At 35.5% G+C, this 27,288-nt stretch overlaps 1 long non-coding RNA gene across 3 annotated transcripts in view; it reads left to right on the forward strand.

Annotated features, from left to right (window-relative positions):
* LOC141577564 (uncharacterized) overlaps positions 1-27,288 on the forward strand; it is a 541,558-nt gene that overhangs the window by 336,129 nt on the left and 178,141 nt on the right. For all 3 annotated transcript variants that reach the window (XR_012506821.1, XR_012506819.1, XR_012506820.1), the window contains one exon: positions 9,524-9,649. This is a non-coding gene — a long non-coding RNA (uncharacterized LOC141577564). The remainder of the gene's footprint in view (positions 1-9,523; positions 9,650-27,288) is intronic.

Genomic DNA, 27,288 nt, shown 5'->3' on the forward strand with positions numbered 1-27,288 from the left:
AAACATACATAATAAACCTCATTACATACAGGAAAAAAAACGTGGATTTAAAAATATACATAGTGCTTTTCTTCAAGTTTACTTATTGAAGTAACAGATGTCTCAATTTTTTTGTAATTTCTATTATATCCTTAGTACATTTTTAAATACTTTTTTTTCCCTTGGAATCCTATATAATCCTCTTAATGTGGCCCACCTTATTTAACATGATGTCTTGGTGTAGTATAATACAGGTTCATTTGTATGTGACAGTGATTCAAAATAATACTAATTTCACAAGGAGAGAAGATTTTTATTTCTTTTCTCTCAAACTCTACCCATGGGTCATTTGAAGAAAGAAAATGAATCTGGAAAGGTGTCTGGAAACTTTCCATTGGTACCTTTTGGTACAATGGTTCAAGTACCAGCATCAAAACTTGTAAAATGAGTGTCTGTGGCTTGGAGGAGCCTCCTGAGGATGGTGGTCAGGCATTCTTTTAAGAAAGGTCACCTCATTAATGTTCTTGACGGTACAGGTGGCAGGGCATAGGGAAGCTGAGTCAAGTGATTTCAAATAATCAGAGTGAGTAAGTGGCAGTTTCAGAATATCTCGGCTAGCTTTGCATGTTTTTGTTGCCACGAGTGATATAACATTTTTATCTAATCTAAAATATTTTAAATCAGTACAATTTTTAAAAAGTCAGATTAGGAAGTATTCTAATTCAGTTGCCAGCATTTCTTACTTGTTAGTGCCACTTAATGGCATCTTCCAAACAGTTTAGTCTTAGGTTCAATAACATGTAGCACGTCTCCTGATCTTGGAGCTCATTTGAAATTGGGATACAATCTTTGCTCTCCCCCTCCCCGATCTCAGTACACCAGCCCTCTCTGCCCTGCTGTCTACTCTGGAAGGCTCCTTTGCCCTCTGGCTTCCTGTTGTGTTTGACCAGTGGGACGCACACTCAGAAGGTCTTCGAGTGGGAGGTGAGGAGAACTGGAGAAGGTAATTCCCGCATCTCCTTTTAAACGTGGCTGCAGACCTGGCAAAGCGTGCATTTCTTTCTGGCCCTAAGGTTTATCTAGTGGTCCGTGGCCCTAGTTTTTACCAGACTCCGTTAAATCGGGATCCCACCTCCCTTGTCCCTTCGAGATTACATGTAATATATTTCCTTGTATCTCTGTGAGATCGCCTACCCCTTTGCCACTGTTGTTCATTTCCTAGGAGTTGCACTATCTGTATTAATCTCTTAACTCTGCTCAAACCTTTGTAAACAGTGCCTTCACTTAACTGTTTTCAATTAATCCATTTTAAGTGTATCCTCTCTTTCCTGGTACAACCCCTGCCGATACACAGCCCAGCTCTTTCATTTTTTTTTTTTTTAAATGTCAGCTGGAATGAATCCATTCATGTTAAATTTAGTTTGTGTGTGTGTGTGTGTGTGTGTGTGTGTGTGTGTGTGTGTGTGTATTTGTGTGTAAATACTCAGAAACCAGACTGGCTGGTAATTTTCATTTGGTACGTACTTTGTAATGTTTAGGTATGAGGGTTATGCTGCAGTTAAATAGTTGGACGTGTTCTTCCTTTTTCTGTGCTATGGAACAATTTAGTTATCATGTGATAACATTATTAGTATGTGTTGTGTTATGTTCAATTTCAAAAATAATGACTTGTGGAAACATGGGGTCCTGGAGTACTGACCAACTGACCCTTAATATTCTGCTTAGTTTAACTAGACTTAGATAGGATCCTTCTGACTCTAGCCACCTGACCTCACTTTTCTTAGACCACTTACTTTAGGAAGTTTGTAACTGCAAGTTCATACCCTGCTCCTTGAGCTATAATTCATTTAAAAGTCTGTTGCCAGTTTTAAAACCCAGGATTGTGATTCTCAAGGGCCAGGACCCATCCCAGTGAAACATCATCAACAAGGATGAAAGCAGCCTGTCTCACAGTCCCTGTGGAAGAGTAAGGGCCTGATTCCAAGTTACAAAACTGCCTCCAATCACAAAGATCAGGGAATATTTACTTTTCCTGCTAAGATGCAGCTGACACACAGAGGCAGCCTAAAATCCTCTCCACTTCATCTCTTAACAGCAGAACTGAGTCTGGAACCCATTCTCTTCCTCATTTGAACAGCCTTGGATTAGGTCACTCTAGATGGTTCAACTATAGCCAGTGCAGTTTTCACGTTGACAGAATCTTTTTCAAATTTCTATTTTTATACCACTGTTAGGTTATACTTTTTCAAGAATCTCTCCGTAGATGTATCAGAGTTCTCATGTACTTTTATTTTTCATTGAAAAATTTCTATTTCTAATGAATTCTAATCTTTGTAACTTTTTAAATTTTTTTTTGTTCTGTATGTCATCAAATTGAATATCGCCTTTATTATTTTCATTCTTTGCTTTTGTGAGTAATGGTGAGTTTTAAGGTGGTTAATTTCCTCTCTGTACACTTGTCATATCTCATAGATTTTATTATTTGGCAATTGAATTTTGATTACTTCTTTTATCAAGGTATTGCTTAGTTAATTGAGTAAACTGCCACATTGTTAGATTTTTTCATTTCTACCTTTGCAATTTCTTTATAGTTTTTAATGTGGTATAATTAGAGAGTAATTCTATACAATTTCTATATTTCAGTTTTAAAATTTCTAAGACTTTCTATGAGGTACATAAGAGTTCAGCGTTGGCTTTGATTTTGGGAGGACTCTTAATGAGTAATGTTTGTTTTTCACCAATAAAAAAGCAAAGGGCAACCATCATTTGATAAGTTTGCCATGAAGCCAGTTTCCATCTGCCCATTTGTATGGGTGCCAAAGCACAAAAAAATTAATTTTTGAAAGGATTTCATAAAGGACAATCTGGAATTACAATGATCACTTTGAGGAACTTTTGACATAAATAAAATTTTTCACTTTGGAGACAATTTAGCACAAAAAGGAAGAGAGAGTCTAGATTCTTCGTCCGAAAGATAGAACATTTATGAAAGTTCACTTTATTTAAATGATTTATAAAAGCTCGTGTACGTGTGTCTCAGAAGACTTTTCTGCATCTAATATTTCTTTCCTTCATGCAGAAGGCCGATACATAGCTTTTGACAATAATAATTTCCCACATCGATTAAACTGGCTTCTTCAAATTCTCCTTTTTATTTTATTTTTTTCTCTTTTACTTTATCCCCTCTATTGGGAACTTTTGGAAATGAATTGATGAAGAAAATTATTATTATATTTTCACTATAAAAATATCTAGTCTAATACACAGCAATTGCCATCTATAAAAAGAAACTAAAGAAAAATTACTAAACTGAATTTATTTTGCTTAAGATATATGAGCTTATATATACAAAAAAGAAAAATAAAACCTGCAACTTGGGAAAGTAATTGAGTAATGGCCTTGCTCAACATAAAAGGGAAAAGATGACCTTTAGTTCCACGAAATGAAGAAGAAAGCATAAATATGATTTAAGAAGTCTTTAAAATTCAGTTTTATAAACACATAAGCTTATAAATTGTATTAAAATAAGAACACGTAGTAGTCCTATTAAGTGTGTGAATAACACAAGTTAACTAATGCATATGTCTTCTTCCAAGTATTACTTTGTAAATTAATGCCAAGAAAATACTCTATGCAAGATTATTTCTAAGCATCTCATGATTTAAACTTTTAGAAATAAACATTGGTTTATGAGTCAAAGAAGCTATCACTGTTCCCACAAAAGTTTCAGATTTCAAATATATAAATGGCACTTAAGTTAGTTTGTAATTATTAGGTTATCTCAAAACGTTAAAACCCATAAATTCTAATAATTCTAGGAATGATGAGGGATTAATATATTGACTTTAATTACAATTTCCAAGTTCCAAAGTAAATTTTAGACCTTAGGCTAATATTAAAATGTGTTAATAAATAATCTTTTTTTCCTGAGTAATTTCAAAGCAAGCAAAAATAGAAGCTTTGATCATTAAACATAATTTTAATTTACCTTTTTTTTTTTCCATATAGAATGTGAAAATGCTTCTGTATACTGTTATGTTTTGGTGCCTTTTTTTTTTGACAGTAGAATTTCTGAAGGTTATATAAAAATATCTGCTCATAAAGATGAAGAGTTTATGGATCTGTGATTAGTTTTCACTGTGTCTGTGTTTGTAGGAAGCAAAAGTTAGTTACTTGGGTTAAGATGAAAGTTAACATAAATGAGTGGGTTAAGATGAAAGTTAACATAACATAACATTATCTATAATAATAATTATATGAATGTGAACTTTGCTGGAATGACCCAGTTAACACAAATTGTATTCTATCTCCTTATAAAAAGAAAGATTAAAAATTATTCATATGAGGAATGAAGCTTGTATGAAATTCTCCAAAATTTAATCAACTCATAATTGTGAGAATTATTTGTTTTCCAAACCTATAAAGTTCCATTGTCATAACTTATATGCATAAGTAGCCTGCTCATGTTAGGATTTATGCTGAAACCCAAAGACTAGGTACTATTTGCCAATTAATACTTGTTTACAGATTTTAGGACACCTGTCAGTCCAGTATAATTCATGATATATCAATTTATAATATATGCCATATCATTTGATTGATTTATATTATTAATCAAAAGCCTTGGAGATTTTTTACAATTTTCTTTGTGTATTTTTTCATTCAGGAATAATCATTTACATTCTTATAAATTAATTGAATGTCATTCCTAAAATGAGGATTCTACCTTCAGTTTCGTAAAATTTGAAGATTCTTTTGATGGTGGGCACAACATACTGACACTCAAGATAGATGAAAGGCTGAGTGAGAGAAGGCCTTCACTGAGGGCCTTACAAAGGTCGACCTGGGGATAAGATAACAGCAAGTTGGAATTCAGGGGACAGCTTATATTGGCCAAGTAGGGTGACATTAGCTAGATTTCATGAGTTCCCTGGGGATTGGCTCATTAAATAATTTGGATGGCTCTCGGGCAAATTGACTATCATTCATTTTATGGTATCTAATCCAAGGAAGGTATACTGTGGCCTGAAGTTTGAGACCCAGTAAGGTGAATCATTGGGGAATGTGAACTTAATTAGCTGTTCAGAAAGGGAAACTGAGCCAGGACCTCAAAACTGGGCCATAGCAGTGTTAAATAAACTCTCTTATACCTGCTTCCAGTGTGATCAAATCAGCCAACATAATTAATTGGCCCAAACTGTTCAGTTTTCCCCATAACAGAAATTTGGCTGCAATCTTAAATCAGTATTTGTTGGACAATTTTGGTCAAAATTCCTGAAACTGTCTCTAGTACATGTCCTGTCTGCTGACCTCATAATTCTGGCAAATATCTATGAAAGTGGGACATAGGTGTTTGAACACCAGCAAATGGAATTTGTACAGTTGTGCCATTTAAATGAACAGGTACACATTCTTATTATTGTTTGTCCGTTTTCTGGATGGCTAGCAGCTTTGCTCAACAAAAAGATGACTATCTAAACATAACTTAAAAAAACACAAACTCACAATTTTAATACTGTGTGTCCAATTTGGGTTATCTAACTTAAATATCCAATACCAATGGGGAGACCTAGCAGGACCCTGCAGGGCACACACCCCCTCCCCCCCAAACCTCTGCCTCTTGTTTTTAGAAAAGATGAAATTTCCCAGGCCTCTCTGAGTCATAAAAGAGCAGGCTCAAGCAGTTGATGATTAGGACAATAAAGTCACAGATTCATTATCAGATGCACATTCCTGAGATGTTTTACAGACACTATACTTGCTACCAGAGGGAAAAAGGTAAACTGTGTGATGACCAGATCTCTTCCTTAGCCTCCTTTTCAGTAATCTCTTGAATTTCTCTGTTAGAAATTCAAGGCTGTTGCCTCCAGGATCATACCCCTGTCCCTCCCTTGAATAGAAACCAATTACTCCTATCTAAGTCACAGGAGAAAGCTGCAAAGAGAAAAAAACAGAAACTGCTGAGAACCAACTAGGCCCAATATGGCAGAGGATTTGACTTCCAGTAGACCTTGAGCCTCATTATAATTCATTAGCATACTAAATGACACACCCACCAGCACCAGGACAGTTGACAGTTGCCATGACAACAGCCAGAATATCCTGCATAAGGACTGGAAAAAGTGATTGACTCCAACACACCTGGAAGGAGGACATGAGGGGAGAAGTCTCCAGGAAAAGCCCCCGTGCCCCTCCCTGGAGATGTAGCTCTCTCATCCTGTTAGCTACCTGGGCTAACAGTTCTCCACTGGAGCAATTCTCTTCTCTTTTCCCCCACTCAAACACTTTCTTTCCCTTTTCTCTTTTGAGCAATAAAGGTGTCTTTCACTTTGTCTTTCTGCTTCTGCTGAGAATTCCTCCTCAACTGGTGGGCAAGGACCCACACTTTTGGTGGGCTCTCTAATTTGGGAATCTCTCTATCTGCTAACAAAGGCATTCACTGTATGATTTTACATTTTATAAAAAGCTTTGCAAGACACTGGGAAAGTAGTCCTCCTTGGATTTTTCAGTGTTCCTGCAGGGTTCTGGCCTCCTGAACAATGGAAATTGACATGCTAAAAATAGACACTGTGTCCTTTTGTCCTCTGGAAGCATTTGCTCTTTCACGTTTTCAGTGCACTTTGCACAGAGGTGTGGGTTTGCATTTCACAGGGGCTGGATCCCTGGGCTGTTCCTTTACATTCACATTCAAAATGGTTGTAAACTAGGGACCTTCTTCTTCTTGCCTTGGAGATTTGTTTTCATTAAGGAGGTACAGTTTCTCTGTCTCTCAAGTGGGAGAGGAGTGTAACTGTATATCAGTCACTTTGTAAACTCATAATTTCAGATTCCTCTCCTGTAGTATAAGAAAACCACTGTTTGTATGGGTGGCTAACCATCGGCCTCTCATTGCATCTTTCTGAGAGTGGGGTATGGAAAACTGATGTGGTCATTGCTGTAATTAATAATAGTCTGATTCTAATCTGGAACCCTTATGTTTGCTTTCAGAATAACATAAATAACTATCAGTGTCAATGCTTTATCCGATGCTGCTCACCATCTACAAACATCTTTGTCCTTATCATCCATCATCAGCAATGAAAACTGAGAACAAAGACACTTCAAAGCTTTCACAATCATCTAATGTATTATTATAAAGTCTTAAGTCACTGAAGCCAGATTTATTACTAACAAGTACAAAAAGTTTTTCTCAAGGATAAAGTATGGACTCCTTGTGTGACCTTTACCTAAAAATTGGAAGTAACTGATTTAAGACTCCTTTTTTTATCTTACTGGAAAGAGCCTCATCAGATCCTGTTAACACAAACTCTGCACTAAAAATCTGAGGAACTGACACTTAAGTTCATGTCTCTTGCTAAAAAGTATTGACTCCTGGGCCCATGAATCTTGGTTAAAAAGATATTATGTTTGTACTTCCAGAACTTCAGTGCTGGCAAGAGAACCTGATAACAAAGAATCTTGAATCAAGTAGCATAATGTTAAATATTCTAGGACCAGCACCATGCAAATGTCAGAAGCCAATGATTGCCACACCTTAAACAAATAAAAAACCATTCTCTCTTTTTTTCCATAATTCTGTTTTCCCTCTCTATTAATTTCAAATTCATTTTATCTTGAGTTGTTTACATGTTGCAACATTCAGACAAAAGGGTATGACTTAATGGCCTTTTGTGAGTTTCACTCCTTCCATATTAGCAAATTCACCTTCAAACTAGAAAGTCTCTTTCATACTGTTTTTGGGATCACATAAATATGTTAAGAAGTAACACTTTATTTTTTGTTTCTCCACATTTTTCTAATATATTTTTTGCATGAGAACTTTAATTTCTATATTAGCTTCCTAAGAGCTATATATTAAATAGATCACAAGGGATTTCCATCCTCTCCATTTCTTTGGGCAGACAATATGTGTCTTGAACAGGAGATATGAAAAGAACAGAAAATTATGATTTTAAAGAGTTTTGGTTATCTCAGTAACAGTGTATTAACTTGAAAACATGTGTAAGTTTAATCTTACTGCAGAGTGATTTAACAGGGGCATTATACCGATTAATATTTGCAGCAGAGAGAGTTTTATTTTTTTAATTTTTTTTATTGTAGTATAGTCAGTTTACAGTGTTGTGACAATTTCCAGTGTACAGCATAATGCTTCAGTCATACATGAACATATATATTTTCATTTTCATATTTTTCAACATAAGTTACTATAATATATTGAATATCTTTCCCTGTGCTATACAGTAGGAACTTGTTGTTTATCTATTTTATGTGTATTAGTACCTGCAAATCTCGAACTCCCAATTTTTCCCTTCCCACCCCATTACCCCTCTGGTAACCATAAGTTTGTTTTCTATGTCTGTGAGTCTGTTTCTGTTTTGTGAATAAGTTTGTCTTTTTTTTTTTCCTTTAAAGATCCCATGTGTAAGTGATATCATATGGTATTTTTCTTTCTCTTTCTGGCTTGTTTGTCTTAGAATGACAATCTCCAGGTCCATCCATGTTGCTGCAAATGGCATTATTTTATCATTTTTTATGGCTGAGTAGTATTCCATTGTATAAATATACCACAACTTCTTTATCCAGTCATCTGTCGAGGACATTTAGGTTGTTCAGAGATAGTTTTAAAAAATGCAATGTTCCCTGAAGACAGAAAGTCTGTGCCAATGCATGAAACTCCAAAGAGATCTGTATATAAGCTGTGTTGCAACACATTCCTTTATTTCATTTTCATCAATGGAAAATTAGAAAACATTGACAGAAAATGATTAATTCTTCCAGTTTGTGCATTTGTTTGTTTGTTTTAGAGTTAGAATTTAAAGAAAATGCTGTTACTCTCAATCAATTTCTTAGTAGAGGATCAGAATTCATTAATAGTATAACTAATTAAGGTATCTAATTATTTTAACTGGTGGGTCCATGTTAATTTTGGAGCATAAAAATCATTATCAAAGTTCTATTGACATAAACTCTGACATTCTTTGTTAAATTTTGCCCTTATTTTAAATGGTAATTCCACATGGATGCAGATTTTTTAGACTGTGAATATATACAGCATTTATTCTACTCTTTTTAGAAAGTGTTATTTTTTATATCATGAAAATCTGAAACAGTATGAACATGGTCAGTCTGATTTGATGATTCTTACATAAATAGGCCTCTACAATGTATATCAATTTTATTAAGAATAAATGTAAGCAGAATAATCAATAGTGTCTGTTAATTTATTATTCAAATAGCATTTATTAGATGCTTGTTACATATTAGATACAAAGAGTATTTTAAAATGAATAGTATTTGATTACTACCAATTATCTCATTCACAGAAGTGTCCAGTGAGGTTATAAAATAGGAAAATGGGTCAAGGATCAAATGATTAGTTTCTAAACTTTTACCTTTGGTTTATATTGATATATCTCAGCTATCTGTAACAAACCAGTTACATATTGGATGTTTTCCTTAGAATCTGTGAGTAATATTGTTACTTTGGTTGAGAACTGACCTGTAAACTCCTTTATAGAGTTATAAATATTTTGTTATTTTGCAGGATGGACCTCCCCCCAACCCCAATCTGCATTCAGATGTTGAAGCTGATGACACATCACACACCAGGAGAATCTGACAGAAGGTCCTCATACCAGGGACACCTGGGGAAATCAGTTTGTGCAAACAGGTAAGAGGTGGCTTGGGCAAAGCAGAGGGGATGGGTTTATAGCTATTAAAAGGTGTAACCAGGGGAATGTTCTGACACCCAGTCAGGAGGTGTGTGAGATTTAAATTTCCCACCTGCTCCAAAGGAGAAGGTGTGTGCTGGCTCTTGCATCAGCTTGTCCAGAGTGGGACCAAAGGGAAAAAAGACTAAGAGTTAAAAAGAAGTCAACAAACATCATAAATGTGGTCATCTGTAAAATGTATGTGATGAATCGTCTTTAGGCTAAATGATTTTTAGCCTATTTTTGGAAAGTACTATAGCATCTCAAAAAGAATGTAAGCTTTAGGATAAAGCAGAACTAGGATTTGATTTCATTCTCTGCTTTAAAGTATCATGTGGTTTTCACTAAGTCATTTTACACTTGTTGGATTCAGAATTTTTTTTGTTTGTTTTGTTTTGAAACTGAGTTAATTCTTAATCTGTATTGTGGCTTTAACCCTCATGGTAAAGACAAGGTAATACACATCAAGCAGTTTGACAAATATTTTACTTTGTGTTTTATTTTCTTGAAATAATATGAGTAACTACGATTCTTGATACGTGTTTCCAAAGAAGACCCTTTGTAGGAATTCAGTGAAGCTCAGTATTTCATGAGTTATACTATGTGGGTTTCCCGCTCTATACGTTAATGGGACTTCCAGAATGAAACCAATCTGTTTGGGTAGATGGTGCAGGAAGTTAACTTTGTCTTATTAGATATGTCTAGGTAGGGATAAAGAGAAAGGCTGGAAAATGCGAGGGCTGCAGAGGAAAATGTTAATACTGAATTCTTAGACCCTAGAACTTCCGCAAATAGGTTTTGAGAATAACCAGGAAATATTAGATTTTAGATGTTGCAGGATCAAATCTTTTTAATTATTAGTATAGGAATGTATCTTGAGTAAAGAGTTTTAATATATGAGTTTTTAATGAAATTTTTTTAAGGAGACATTTAATGTGCTTTTTGGTAAAAGTATATTACTTTCTCTTTATAAATTACAAAATGTTTTTAGCAGACACAATTGTCATTGTGAATATATTCAAGTAAAATGATACTAGAAAAATGAGGATTTTTCATTCCAAAATTTATTTAAATATTTTTCTCTTTTGTGCATTGTTCTAAAGGTTATACCTAAAGTCATTTCAAAGACTTCTTTCTAATATCTGCCATGCACTAGGATATAAATAGTATTCAACAAAGCAGCACAGTTAAAACACAAATATTTAATATCAGGGAAACCAAAGTACAAAATACATGTTGTATTTCAGCACATATTCAGGGAACATCTTGTATTCAGATAATAAATTTCACATTTAAAATTATTTACTATGGAAATTAGAGGTATAGAGTAAATAGCTTTCTTCCCTTTAAGTAGTGGTTTAAGCATTTCTTGAAAATGTTATAGGCTTTTAAAAATTTAATGACTTTTTCCATTTTATATTAAAAATGAACTTCAATATTGCAAAGATGTTAGTGAGTCAAATATGCATGTAAATTATATAAAATTGGACAGCTAGTCTGTGTAAAGAAGTTAATGATTGCTAATATTTGAGCTATAAAGACTTTAAATGATCAGCACAGTTGCTGTATAATTAACTGAAATTACTTTAATAAAACCAGTAATTGATTTTGAAACTAGAGCAGTATATTTAAAAATCTACATGGTATTCAGTGTATGTACTATTATTATATTAAAATCAAGACTTTGTTGAAGAGGTCTTGATAGGGAAAAATCATGAAAAAAATATATGTATGTGACAAATAAAATACTCTTAATGGTCTACATATAAGGACAATTTGATATTCTCTCAGGATAGGAAACTCTTATTTTAAGATGTTGCCAATAGATGCAACTGGTGTTCCAGGTTCTTATCCCATCCCAGAAAGAATTCAGAGACAAGACTTAGAGGTTAAAAAAGGTAAAGTGAGGATTTATTAAAGGATGGATAGTACACTCTCAGGGGAGAGCGGGCAGGCTCAGGTGAGCGGCTGCCCTGAGTTTCTTTAGCAAGTTAGTTACATAGGGTGTAAAAATGAATGGGCGGAATATTCATAGGGGAGGAACGGGTTTGAGGGTAGTATTCCCTGATTATCATCCCAACTCCACCTTCCCATAGGGAGGAGGGATTTTTGTCCTTATTTAGTCTGGATTGAAAGTGTCATGGCAACAGTGCATGATGGGTACTTCTGATCTGCAAGGCTAATTTTATTGAAATGAGGGCATAATGAGCAAAAGGTTACATTAGGACACTAGAAATTCTTGCCTTTTCTCACCTTTGTTCTTCTCCAGGCCACTTGTCATCCCAAAAGGCATGATCCCTTACCAGCCCCAAGGTTCCTGCATTTCTTCCTCTGCCCAAGGACCCCTGCTGCTCACATGATGTGTGGTTTCCTGCATTTGGCCTGTGCCCCTCCTTTCTGCCCAATTCCTGCCATTTGGTCTGTGTCCCCCATTCTCTACTCATATCTAGCTATCTGCCTGCTCTAACAAAACTAATCATTGTGCATTTCCTTTCTGAGAAACTAAAATACCAAAGAGAAATGTAAATACTTTTTCTTGCAAGATTTAGTCAATGCAAGTGTCTTATTACCTATATTTACTTAGGCTTTGATTATGCAACACTCCTCACCTGTGTTCAGCTTAGGATAGCATCTAAGCCTTTCTCCATGCCAGCCCTTTGTATCTGGCATCCCGGCTTGGGCTCAGGGAGGCAGGGAGGACACAGTAGCCAAGAGCATAGTTCTTACTGCAGGAAAGAGCAGACAGCTAAACTGATCACCCAAGGATCCTTCACCCCAACCCAGGCTCACACACTGTGTAAAACAAATTTCTGTATAAAATTATTTTAGGTGGGAAAAAAATATCTGGAAGAATTTTATTTCAAACTATTAAACTTAACTGTCTTGGGAAGTGAGGAGCTTGAAGGGGACTATTGATGAATTTTACTTTCTCCTTTATATAGGTTTTATGTTAAAAATTACAATGATTATAATATGTATTATTTTCATCCTTCAAAAACAAAGAATAGAAACATAGTTTTGAAAGGTCAGAATAATCCCAGTAGAATTGTATACAGGATGCCATCATCTCTCACATAGAATTTCTGCACCACCTACATTACAGTTCCTGGGCGTTGATATGATGACAAGGCTGAGTACAAAGAAGTCTATGAAAGAGGCTGTTCTTGAAAAACTCACAGTATAAATTAGAGAATATACAAATATGATATTTTTCTTATACCTCCAAGTAATGAGATTGAGTATTCCAATTAAAACTCAAAGAAATATGAAGAGAAATTAAGATAGAAGAGGACAGAGTAAGAATGTGATAGAAGAATTATGACCCTGTGGATACAGACCACGTGAAGTGGCAGAATTACTGGGGGCTCGTAAAGAAGTTATTAGGTCAGAATGAACCAGAGGAGTAAAATGCATCTAGGAAAATGTAGACTCAGAGAAAGCAATAACAATTCAGGTCTATTTTATTTAAAAGAAACAGAATTCAAGGTTTTCGTAAATGTTGTCTTCTTTGGTTCTAAGAAAGAAATCGCATCTGTGGGTTTTGCATGTATATATTTGTACAGATTAAATATGTATCTATATCTCTTTCACTGTATAATGTTTATCATAATCAAATAGAATAGTGAATGTATAAATATATTAATGTGAAAACAACCAAGAATTTTATATTTATAAACAACATAAAGTTGTGTAATCCTGATTTATGGTCTCTCGTATTATGGTAAGTTCTTGAATTATGCAAGGATACTTTAGCACACTGAACTATGTAAGTATAATAAAAGAGTAAAATTTTAAAAGAAGCATGGATAAAGAAATCTGTCAGTTAATCATTTATAGAGAATAAAAGTTGCTATGTCTCTATAAGTAACTCACTGTAAAAACTTCTAACCAGGCCAGTTTTGAGTTTAAGACATTGAGGAGAAAATTGAGCTGTTCAAAAAAGTTAAAATAATTTACTCAACTTTGTATGATAGACAAATAGAATCTGTCTCTTGGTTAAGTTTCAAATAGAAAGAACTCATACCGATCTTTCTCAAACTCTACCAAAAGACTGAAGAAGAGGGAACTCTCCCAAACTCATTCTCTGAAGCCACCATTACTTGACACCAAATCCAAAGATACTGCCAAAAAAGAAAATTACAGGCCAATATCGTGATGAACATAGATGCAAAACTTCTCAACAAAATATTAGTAAACAAATTCCAACAACACGTGTAAAAGATCATACACGATGATCAAGTTGGATTCATCCCAGGGACACAAGGATGTTTCAACATATGCAAATCAATCAATGTGATACATCATATCCACCAAAGAAAGGACAAAATTCACATGATCAAATAAGTATGTATACTGGAAGCTGTCATTAAGATGAGAATATTGAAAAAATATTCCATTTGCTGTTAGCTGAAGATATGTTGATGTTCATATAGCCATTGTTAAAAATGTATAGCTTAGAAAATACACAGCATGTGGGTACTCACTAAGAAGACATAAACTAGTTAGAAATTAAAACATGCACAGTATTTAGCAAACACCATGTGTAGCGAGTATTAAGCATGATTTTCCCACTAAAACTTTAATATGGTTATTTTTAGGAATGCATCGGCTTTCGTAGTATCTGCATTCTGGTGGCAGTAGCAATTTATCCTGCTTGTGTCAGTTCTCTTGCTTTAGTAAAATGTACATTTACTGATTCTATTAATGTTTAATTATTACAAATGTTATGTTTTATCTCTTAATAACTAAATAGATCACTCAATCAACTATATTTATTTAGAACCTACCGTGCACAAATACTCTACGCTTTACATAGCAATGAATGAAATATAGATGGTACCTGCTCCTGCTGGCTTCCTATTTTAACTAAAACAGCTCCATTTAAAGTGGCGTGCAATTGTATAATGTCAGGTTCATTGATTCTATGTTAGAATTTCACCATTTACACAAATTTGCAGCGTTGTAGAACATATAAAAATTGGAAGTGATGATAAAATTATTTAAAGTCTTAGATAATGATAATGTGGAGTGCCTCTGAGGTGTGCTGTATTACAACATACTGATCTCTGGGGTTCACAGATAAAGTTGTTCTATGGTCATATACGACTTCCAGCAAGCCAGCTTTAACTGATAAGATACCTTTTATATTTTTCCTAAACAGTAGGCAAAGGAGAGCAAGCATTTATTAATATCCTCTTTTTTCCTGGGTGAGATGATATAAAAGAATACTGAGTGCTTGCTAGGAGAGACAGCTGTGAGAAAGAGGAAGTATTAAGTTGGGCAGAGTTTGATGAAAATAGTAATTTAAATTCATTGAGCATTACAGAGTGCCAAGAAACAGTGTAAGAAACCTTTAATCTCTATCTGCATCTCTATGACTTGGGTATTATTAAAATCTCTTTTTACAGATACGGACACTGAGGCACAGAGCAATTAACTTGTCCAAAATCACACAGACATGAATTCAGAGCCAGGATTTAAACATCAGCAATATGGCCATCAAGTTTTCTTTTCATATAGTCTTACTATGGCCCTCAGATGGGAAACTGTTTCTTGGATCCCAGAAAGACGGCCAGAGAGAACATCCTTAGGGTATTTGCTTGCAGGCAAACAGTCAATAAATAGTAAATGATGCATCACATCATAGAAGGACTAGATTTGCTGACCTCTAAAATTCCTTCCAATTGCAGCATTAGATGATTCCATAAAGGTTGAGTTCATGAATTTCACGTGAATGCTCAGCCCAGACCCAAGACACATTGAAAAGTTGCAGTGTGGAAAGAGACCAGTAGTGCCTGCTCTACAGAGAACAAAACAGGTTTGAGGGAGTCCATTTCCAGCAGAAGAGTCCAAGGGCTGAGAAGCACACCCGCAGACACTTAGCTGTCAGTGGAACCCACGTAATAGATTACCTTCTACTGCTTGGTCTCTGTTCTCCGAATCCAGTTTTCCTGACCTGCTATCCTCATGAGTGGCCATGGCAACTTTTCTTTTCATCTAATCAATTTAATATATTTTGCATGCTTTAGGTGACAAAGTCCCAGAGGAGCTGTTTGCATGATGTTGTGACCGATTGCTAAATCTAGGACAGGGATTAATTTGGTAACTTTGTATTGGAAACCCATATTTAGGTAACAGGATGACATATAAATACTTCTAAGAGAATAGTTGTGTCATTGTGTATATATGCACACATATACATGTCTATAATATACACATATGTAAGTTATGTTTTCTTTAGTCGACATTTCTGAGGATTTATGCCTGGGCTGACAGCTTCTCGGAGCTTTCTGAGGGACTGCTCCAAAGTGGCAAGGGAGAAGCCAAGATATACGAGTTTTTGCAACAAAGACCAGGTAGTTGGAACATCGAAAGATGACTGTTAATTAACAAAAACCAGGTATCTCAAGTTAAGGAATTTAGTGCTTTTCTATGTACAGGAAGGTGCAAAGCTCTGGGCTCACTGAAAGCATTCCTTTCATGTGCACCTTAGCCATCTAGGGCCAGCATCCTGCTCTTTCCCATCCTGAGTTCCCTTGGGGGCACCGTTGCGGGTGGCGGCAGAGGCTGGGCTGCCCACCTGTCTGCATCCTCAGTTCCTTCTGCTCACTGGGAGGGCGGGGGGAGGGCATGGAAGTAGCAGCTGATGACTTGATGGCCACAGCATTCTTTGTTTACTGATATGACTGGCAAAATTTTTTGTTCACACTGGTGACTTCATCTTAGTATCACATTTCAGGACCTTCAAAAACATTTGCAACTATTAAAAGGAATAGTATCAAAGCAGACAAATACCCACAAGCCTTCCTGTTCAGCAGGTACTGATTAGCATCCAGTTGGGATGATTGGAAAAAAAAAAGCTAGCTTATATATGTTATCTCCAAAACTCACTGTGAACATGCCTCTCTTGCCTGCATCACATTACTCTACCCATCTCTGTTTTTAATCTGCTCATCTTGAACTGCTGTTGTGCAAATTTAAGCACCCTGCATCTTCCAGCAGGCTACCCTTGCAAAAACTGGCTGGATTTGGCCATAGAAGTTGCCTAGAAATACACAGGTGAAGATGCCCCTGGGAGGCAGTCCTCAAACAATGGGTAACAGGGGCTTTGCATAAGAATTTCAGCATCTCTAATTTTAAATGGACCATTCTGGGAGGTGTTCTGACTCTTCAAATGTCCAGAGGGAATTTAGAGTTAAAGCCTATAGCAATGACCTTGATAATGCACCCTTGTATGAGCTTTTACTCCTTCCTTCTTTCGCATGTCATGTTTTCTCACAACTGTACCTGAGTACTTGTTTCTGGGTCCATTTTAAGGGATTCCAAGCTAAGATACTCACTCTAGTTGTTCAATACAATAAAAACTAATCATTAAGTGGCAGTTTTAAGAATCAGTCCAGAGACTATGTCTCAAAATCTTTGCAAATAAGTTCATCTCATCCCTGCTATGTAATTCACAATTTCGTGAGTTCAACTTGCATGCGTACTGAAACAGAATTACAGCTGTTAGAAAAGGCTTGGCACTCCCTGCAAAATTAGGAGCCAAACATTTAGATTCTTCAAAAAAAAAAAAATTGGTGGTATCACCTGCACCATGTGACTCTGTTTTCAATCAATTAATAAGGAATCTCTACTTCAGGTCATTAGCAAACATGTCAGTTTCAAAATTTTGTCATAATTTAACCCTAAAAAATTTGACTAAGGCAATTGATGTAAGGAATATTAGTGCTGAAAGACATGTTAATCATTCGCAGTCCTACGTATCTGAATTTTATGTCAGATCCATTATTTATCATGAATTCATTCTCCATTTACCTTGGGAATGGAAAACCAGAAAGTTCATGCCTCAGATACATTTTTGTACAACTTAGAAATAGCTTCCATAAACCATGAGTTGACATGACTAACTTTATCTTTGTGATTCATACAAAAAATTAGAAAATAAATAAGTCTTCATCTTTTGTAAAATGGTTATGAAAGATTATCCTTCATATTATCCAATAGTCCTTATAAAAACTTCTCCCAGATAAATTAGCTAAGAATTGAGTGTGAATAAATATTTGAAGAACTATCTTCATAAAATAATATGCAACTTTCCATTCATGAATGAAATTTTAGTAGACTTTCTTTCTCTTTTTATATTTCCAGTTAGGCAGCCAGAAGTAAATTTTATTCTTAGTGGTAATTTTTTCAGTATTAAGTGTTCAGTGTAAGTGCTTTCTACTCACAGTGCAGAAGTATTTTCTTTACTTTAATGATGTATTTTTAATGTCACATTAAACAATTATTGGAATAATAGCTAGTTGGGATCAGGACAAAAATGTGTTCAGTTTTATTCCTCCATCACATCAGCAAAACATAAGATTTGAAGAGTGTTTCTTTGCTTCCTTCCCTCACATTTATATTTAGAAAACACAATTCTCCAAGGATATAATGAATTTGGACTTCCCCAGTTGAAATTTCATTTTTTATAAAAATCAACGAGTATGTTCCCTCCCTCCTCCCCATTTTTGCACATTATTGTAATTTCACATCTAAATTTTAGATAGTCTCTTAAAAGCCCTTCGTTTAAATCCATTGATAAAGTGATAGAGATTTACTGTTACCATTTTCTTTTTCTGCTACCCATTTAGTAATTTCTCCTATTCATCTTCTATTTTATTAGATTGTTAGGGAAAATATAAAATCTAAAACAACATGGTCTGTCATACTTTCTTTTATCTACTGACCCTAGGTTCAGGTTCCTTGCATGCTTAGGGAATACAGAACGGCTGCCCATAGTGATAGAATCCATGATAACGATACTGAATGTTGCTTTTGATGTGCATTTGGGAGGAAGCTTGTAATTTTTAATGAAAATATCAATCCTACATTGGCAAGACTGAAAAGCAAAAAACTCTAAGAAAGGAACAGTAATATCTTTGCTCATCTACAGAGTATGATCTCCAGGCAGGCAAATGCTATTCTTTTACTTTTATCCTATTTTCACTCTTGGTGTTATAATGGATATAATATAGGAGTCAATGGACTTCCCTTTTCTTTGTAGGAGAAAATTTTTATTACTGATTTAATCGTGCCAAAATGCACTCATGTCATAAGCTCAGTTTTTTGTTTTTTTTAAATGGGTGTTTGTTCTTTTGAAAGGAGATACACTGGAGGAGGAAAAAAAACCTTTTTTAAATGTTTCTCACACTGCTTGAGTCAGGAAGTAAAACAAGACTACAATAATAGTTGGAAAAGAGTATTTTGGTTGTTTACCTTAGCTCTTCCATAGAAATTCCATTTCTCCTCTAAATCCTGGAGTCATTACAGAATTCCTCATCTACTGCAGATCATCCGATGGCTTTCTTATCTCCTTCTCTAACCTGCCAGAGGTGTATCTTTATCAGTTGTAGAGGCAAAAATTTAAAACCATGCTGTTGTCACAACTTACACCTGAGTACAATCGCTGCTCTTACCTGTACTGCTACTGAATGTCTTAGACCCATTTCTGAGACTACTGACACTGCCACCAAGTAGTCCACAGGCATTACAGAGAAATAGCTTGTATTGTTCTTACTAACTCTTATTTCATCCCTCTTTCTAAATACATCCCTAAGGATGAGGTCAGAGGTCTAAGGGAAATTGATAACCCTTTGCTCTGTCAGAATCATACTTCATTTCTAACATGTTGTTGAACCAAAATCTGTATGTGATTCCCCTTCCTCCATTAAATCTCCTTAAGATGCTTCTCTATTCATTGTGAAAATAAAATTACTTGTTAAATGTAGAAACTAAGTTCTCTGTGCTTGATCTTCTGATCGTCTATCTAGATTAAAAATTTTGCATTGTTCAGTGAACAAAACTTTGGCTCAAAAAGAGACTGCTTTCTCTTCTTTAATATCTTGTGACATGGAAGATTGGAATTTAAGCTCATAGTTCTTGACCTGAGGTGATCATAAAACTGAATCAAAGTTCCAGTAGAAAGAAGTCACTGAAGAGCTTTAAAGTCTTTGTTCTGCTCTCTCCGATTCTTACTCAGATTCCCCACAGGTGCTTTTCTACAGGGTTTTCTCTACGAAATTGTGAATTTAATGAGAATTTTCATGACAGATTCTTATTCACCACTGAATTTCCAAAAGCCTAGGACAGTGCTTGATCCATCTACATATGAAATAAATATGAGTTGAATAAATGTATAGCAGTGTTATAATGGGACCTCTGCTTTGTACTCATAATTACCAATAGCAAGATTTCTCAACCATGTCACAATTGTTTTGTGTTGTGAGGGGATGCTCTGTGCTTTGCAGAATATATAGTAGCCTTCCTGAACTCTACCTAAATGATAAACATCTCCCAGGAGATAAAGTCACCCTAAGTTGAGAAACACTAATCTGTACATAGAGTTACATCAATGTCTCTACTTATCTACCATGTGCCTAGTCCATTTACACAGCCAAGAGTTTACAACTGTAATGACTTTTACTGCTGTTAGTGTTATCTTTCTCTTGATAAAAGATTTATTGTCTTTCAGAAATTTTTGTTCGTTCTACTTGAAGACCTTTTGGAGATGTTTGAAAACAAGTTGCATAGTGTTTCTTTGTAACAATCCATTTCATAAATTGCTGTATTTCAGGAACAACTCTCTTTGGAAAAAACAAAATTAGAATTATTCTCTTACTAAAAAAAACATTAACAGCAATTATAAAATAGTAATGTGAGTGAGAGCGAATATCATGTAGGGGATTATTGAGTATACTCAATAATCAGATTATGTCCCTGTTAATCTTTAGACTAAATATTTAGTCTATATTGGACTCTCCCTCTGTCATTCTCTAAATAAAGACTGTTTATTTCAATTAACAATACAAAAATCTTCCTTACAAACTTACAGTTTTTAAGGGGCATGATTTTCTGTTTTGTATAACTTCAAAGAATTGAGAACCAGATTATTGTTTTTGCTTCTTCACTGGTTTAAAATTTTGTCAATTGTTAAATTCCTAGGGCAGCTGATCTACTATCAGTGACATACAGCGATTAAATAATTTGCAGGCTACCTTCTATTTTGAACACTTAAATTACATGAGCTGTAGAGTTCCACTTCTGGAATTGGGCATGAAGATCTCTGTGGACCACTCTCCAGCAAAACAAGTATAATGAGTGAGAAGTATTTTAAAAAGTAAAAAATTATTTGGAAATTGTCCCCAGGACATACAGCAAATGAAGAAGCGTTTACTCAGGAAAATCTACTATACCTCAGTATGAATTGCAAGAGACAGTAGCGTTTGAATTGCAAATTTCTCTCTCTCTCCCCCCAGCTCTCCCCATCTTGCACACAGTGAGACAGAAAATCCAATCCAGACAGGAGCAGCCAAGAACACAGAGCTCCCTCTCCTCATAGTCAAGGGCTACAGTATCTCCCCAGGAGGGGCAGTCTGCCCGCACTTCTCATCTCTCCAGAGGAGGCTAAATTCCAGATGAGTATATCTGAGAGTTGGGGGACTCTGTCTTGCAACCAGCCTCCAATTACAGGACAGTATTTATCTCAAGTGCATCATGCTGAGAATACTAGGGCCGATCACCCTTGCCACAGCTTGTTTATATGGAGGGAATTGGGTGTTGAGATCACGTGGCAAAAACAGTTTTTTTCTGTAGTTTTTTTTTTTTAATTTTCTTCACCTTATTAAAAATGAGATTGGTCCTAAAACATTATGTTCAAATACTTCTCCTGCAAATCACTCCTTTAATTTCACTTTATTTTTTGAGTTGATCTCAAGCTCTTCACTTATACTTGTATTTGCATTCAGACAGACCATGCATGCTAACGCAGAGATGGACAGCTGCATTCACAGTACCACAGCACAGTGCAGATCTGGTTGGTTTCTGCTAAAATAGCTTAATGTGTATAATCAATTCCACATATAGTTTCCTTTGCAATGACATCTGATTTAGATTCAAATGTAGATTTAAATGTGTTTTTTCTAATGTTATTTAAAAGACTGAAAAGTGACCATAAATAGATCATAAATTACAAATAACATTTTTTTGCAAGTAGAGAAAGCTGATGACTCCATGCCTGCAAAACAGTTGAGAAAGCAGGAAAATAATAAAGAATCTATTGATGGACTCTAAATTTTTCATGCAAGGAAACATCACTCTAGAGCACAATGAAAGGAAATTCAAAATTATCTTTTTTGTGTCCATAGGTCTTTTTTTTTTCTTTTTAAGTAAAAAGCAGAATGTATTCCTCAACAATTGAAAATTAGGAGATAGCTAAACAGATATATATTTATTTTAAGGTGAAAGTCTATCACAATATTAGAACATGGAGATAAAATAGTTTTAATGAATCTGAAAAGCATTTTCAGTGTGAAAATTGTACAGCATCAGAAATTTGCTGAATATTAGGAAAGCAGTGTTTAGAAGGGATGGATTTCCAGTATAATCATCATTAAAGGAAACTAGCATTTTTAACCTATATCTGCCCCAATTTTGTTTTCTTTTTAATATAATTGCATTTCTTGTCTCTCCCAGTTGCTTTTCACTTTCTTCCTCCACCTATTTTATTTCCATATACACATTGAAGGACCTGCATTTTTTATTTCCTTCTTGGCTTAGTGATTTTAACAACACATATAAAGGTTGTGTGTTCATTTTGTGAATTTTACCTGTATAGAGTAGCTGCTTAATATCTCTGGGGTGGCAGAGAGAAGGCCAAGTGAGGGAAAGGGGAGGGAAGGAGAAAGAGAGAGGTTTGTTTGACTAGAGCTCAGTGATTATATCATGGTGCTAAATCCTTATTTCAATACAGCTTTCTGTAATTGGAGTCAAAAATTCATCTGCTCTCAGCATCTTTACCAGTAAGCATTTGTGGGTATTGTTTCCAGGATAACAATGTTCTTTACAATGCTGGGTCCATATAAGGCAGAGTTATGGGAGAATGTCTTCAGTGAAGGAGGCATTCTGCACATATAAAGAGGAAGGCTTCAACTGGAGAGCACTTCCAAAAATATATGTCGTGGATCAGCATCCTGTTTATTTTCTTTCCGACTAGCTTGCCCCCCTTCCCATGATCCACAAAACACGGACAAAATTCCTTTTGATATGGTGTTCCCTGGGAAGTTGTTTCCGCTGATTTTCATGAATGCTTGGGGACATGAACACTGAACATTTTTATTAAGTTCAGAAGTTTACTTGTTGTTATTATTGATACAGATATTTAAAATGTTATTTTGAGAAGATCCAATTCAGCAAATGGTACAGAAACATATAAAATAGATTCCATGGGCCGATTAGCCTTTAATGAATCCCAGCTAAGCTGAATAAGTTGTAACAACATTTCCCTGTAGCCATATTTCGAAGGGTGGGGAGAAGGAGCAGTGATCAACACAAAACAACACAACAGATTCAGAGTCACAGTAACTGCCTTAGGAATATTTCTCCTGGAAAAAATACTCCTGGCCACTGCTAATTGCAACATTCCTTTTGATCTCTTTTCAATAGTAGTGTGATCAGGTTCACGAAGTCTTGATTTTAAGTACAGTGTTGCACACCTCACTTGCAATTTATCATTCTCAGTATTTGCTATCATTTGTCTAATTTGGTCTCATCCAAATAATAATCCTGCTCATTCAGAGAATTCAAAGCAAATTATTCTCATTTGGATAAATTTCTCTTATTTAATTAAGAGATCATGTTTTTTTATTTTGAATTTTCATGTGGACTAAAAATTAAAATGAGCAATAATGAAAACACTGACGTTATAAACTCAATTCTGTACATAGTGAAAACACAGTCTGAGGTCACACAAGGTGTATAACAGGATGCAAAAAAGTGCAAGTATTAGGGTCAGACTTACCTGAAGTTTAAATGTCCATTTTTTATCTATATGGAGAACTGGAAAAAGTTACTTAACATCTTCCATATGTGAGATTCTTAATTTAAATTGTGCTGAAAATATTTACCCTACTGGCTTGTTGTGAGGATTTGTTTATTCAATACATATTTATTAAGAGTCTATTATATGCCTAGTACAGGTCTAGCTAGTGGGCATATAAAAGCAAATACACATAAGTTCTCAAAGAGCTTACAGTCTAGATCAGCGAGAAACACAAATGCAAACAAATCCATAGACTAACATGAGAAGAGCAGCTGTGCTTGAAATACACACGGGGTTCAGTAGATTGATGAAGGAGGGTTCATTAGGTCTAAAAGAGCTCTCAGAATAAATGACGTATCTTCCAGCACACAAAGATTAAACGGGCCACAATTAGAAACCTGCTGAATCTGAGTTGTACTTGAAAATGGCAGTTAGCGTTCATAGCGCACAACTTCAAAGCGTGGCCAGGAGATGGAGTTGGGATAACTTACAGATTTTAGTGTCAGCAGTCAGCCCCCAGCATGGGATGGGGTGGTGCATGCAGCAAAGAGGACTTGATGCCAAGACTTGTGTGAGAACGGTCAGGGACAAAGAGAACTTCAGAGACTTCCCATATCCCAAAGCAAAGGTGGTGAGAAAGGAGGAGTATGCAAGTGAAGGGTTGATGAGTAAGAACAAATACTAAGGTTCACAGCATGGACCCCCACCCCCAACCCTGTGCCATGCACATGCCCTTGAAATACTACTAAAGTGGAAAGAGGGTAAGCATGTGGAGGGGCAGCAACCATGTACTTACGGAAAATTATTTCCACCATAAACCTCCCATAAGCAGGTGGGTGTCAGTCATGCCTCTGATAAAGATCCCAGATCCTTTTTTTTTAATAAATGGAAACTTTGGACCGTCCTACAGTGAAATGTCATTATATTTCATATCATGCCCCTTTCAATTAAACAGGCCTTTTGGATTATCCCAGATCGGTTGGGAAGAGTGCAGACAGACCGCCAGGACTTTTTCATTTAGCATTTTTATGTATTATGCTAACAAGTCTGAATCATTTCCCCTGCTAAGAGAAGTAAACATCTCGTTTTTCAAATAACCTAGCAAAAGGATTTTTATGTAGATGAGTAATTATCTTTCCAAAGCCTGCGAGCAGAGTAAGAGAGGTCAATGAGAAAACCTGCTGTAATTTAGATTCCCACCTTGCTTTTCAGAAGCCACATGTGTAACTGATGATTCCTGTGGGAAAGGACAGAAAGACCGAGTCCATAACTCAGCGTCCGGAGCCCAGACTTTGGAAATGAATGTTTAATTTGTTTCAGGCTTAAAAATAGTTTTGAAATTTTGGATAAACTATCAAGCAAAAATTTTATAACATTTACCTTTTACTCTAATGTTAAACAAATAGATCTAAAGCAGTTTTAAGAAGTTTAAAGTCGCAGAATTACCTAGCAAATCTAAGTCATGTATGTAGATTCTAATAAAAATAAGATTGAAGAGTTACAGATTAATTAAAGGGCAGATATAGGTATGCATGTATATATTTATATGTTACACATACACTTTTTTTTACCCCAAAACAAGGCTGGGTTCACAGATATTCTGTGCTGGTGCAGGCAGTTCAGTCACCTCTTCGCAGTGGACTGGTCGGTCATTGGCTCACATAAAACTGTAACACTTGAGCAAAAACTGGACACAGTTTTCCTCATTTAATCTCCAAATGTTTGTGTGTGTTGTCACTGCACTGGTGTGATATTAGCTCTTTTAGGCAGAAATGTAGGTGAGTTACACAGTGGCTGTTTCCCTTCAGATAATGTGTTTTGGGGGGTATTTTTGTTTTCCTACTTTGATGGCTTATACATAGCATTTGGAATGAAGTGTTTTAGGAGCCATCTATCTGCGGTTTGATTTTCTTTTGTTTTTATTGTTAGGAGGTTTTAATGAAGCCCTCATACTTCATCCTTCCCCCACAAAACAACTTAGCTAAAAATGGGACCTTTTGTTGATAACTCCATGCAGACCTTAGCTACATAATTCTTTTGTTGGATTACTTTGGACAAAATTAATGTTGTTATTTAACTTCATGCTGTAATTATGGTTATTTAAAAAATTTCTGCTTTTCTCTGACTGACAGCACCAAAAGAGATGTAAAAATCATCAACCTGTGACTCCTTTATTGAGTTTTAGAAGCAATAAAGGCTTTAAATCTGGGAAGTAGTGGTAAAAGCTGCAATGATTCTGCTTTTATGAAGAAATTCTTCCCTTAGCCCTGCTAGTATAATAGAAAATAAATGACCTTCCTTCCTTCCTTCCTTCCTTTCTATTTTTCTTTTTCTTTTTTTTTTTTTTTCTTTTTGTGAGTCTCTTCTCTTTAAAATCTTCTTTGAGGAATTCAGCCTCTATCATTAGTTTCTGGCTCTTAAATTACTTTGAGATACTCAAAAGATTTCCAGCATCAGCGTCGACAAAACTGAAGTATTTTGAAGTTGGACCCTAGACATGACATGTGAAGGCTAAGAACACTACTGAAGGGGAAAAGAATGAATGAAAATAAAGTTAATTTGTTTGCTTCATTTATATTTATATTTATATTTAAAATTAAACATTAGGGTCCCTTTTTCTTACACTTGGTGTAATGTTATATAGTTAAATTTGGCACTCAGTATAGGACTGCTAAAGACATGTGTCATCTGAAATCTCTGTCCTCTGAAAAGCTATGGTTTCTTTTCCAATAATGAAGCTTAGATTTTATCTATGTGAGAATAATCTTTTGATTTTAATGAATATTCTTTATGATAAAAGCATTTGATAAATGATAAATTAGCTAAAAACAATGTAAGTTGTAATTTCAGTTGCTATCCTATTTTCATGCCAGTTTTATTCCCAATTAATTTGGACAGATAATTTTTTTCCCTTAAGAAATATAGAACATTAGGCTTCATTTTTCTTAGAAGACCCGTGCTCCTTGGCCCACCAGCTTTGACTGCTCAGTGCTCTGTTCATCCTATTTGACCTAAAACATCATCTTTAGCATAAATTATAATTATTGGTAGTTGAAGGTGGGTAGCCAGGGAAAAAATTCTAGGTCCCAGGCCCACAATCAGCTTAGTCATAGTCACCAGGGATGGATGAGTGAGCAGAAATTCCTGCCCAAGGAGGCCAGTGCATCTCTTCTTTCTGCTGGAACCTCCAGGTCTCAGAGCAAGGACGGTGGCTCTGTGGGACTGATAGTGCTGGAGCTATAAAAGGATATTTTCAGGCCTCCTTGGTTACAAAACACTCTTGAGCCTTGAATGAAATTATTTTTAGCTTGGCATAATCGTCCCAAAAGAACATTGTGAATGTGGAGAGATGGTTTTGAAATGTCCTTAGTTTTGAGGACTCGTATACTTCTCAGCAAGTCTCACAGGATGCCCCAGTTATCTGAGGAACTCCATCGCTTTGCCCCATTGAAACCTCACTTCCTTTCAGAAGCGGTCATTTGGATTTGTTCCTCTCCCGTGAGGACAGTCCTGGCTGATGTCTAGCTGCATGGGACTCTTGATTGTTATTTCATATGGAGATTTCAGTGCAAAGAGATCAGGCTGGTAAGAGAAAATGAGAAGATATATTTGTTCAGTGAGACATTAGATGCCTTTCTTACTATTTGTGTAACTGTCTAGTGTGCCTCTTATTTCTGTCCATAGAATAAACCAAACACCATACTTGCACCAGTAAGAGTTGCACACAATGAGAAAATAAGC

The sequence above is a fragment of the Camelus bactrianus genome, chromosome 4, assembly GCF_048773025.1.
Source record: "Camelus bactrianus isolate YW-2024 breed Bactrian camel chromosome 4, ASM4877302v1, whole genome shotgun sequence".
NCBI lineage: Eukaryota > Metazoa > Chordata > Mammalia > Artiodactyla > Camelidae > Camelus > Camelus bactrianus.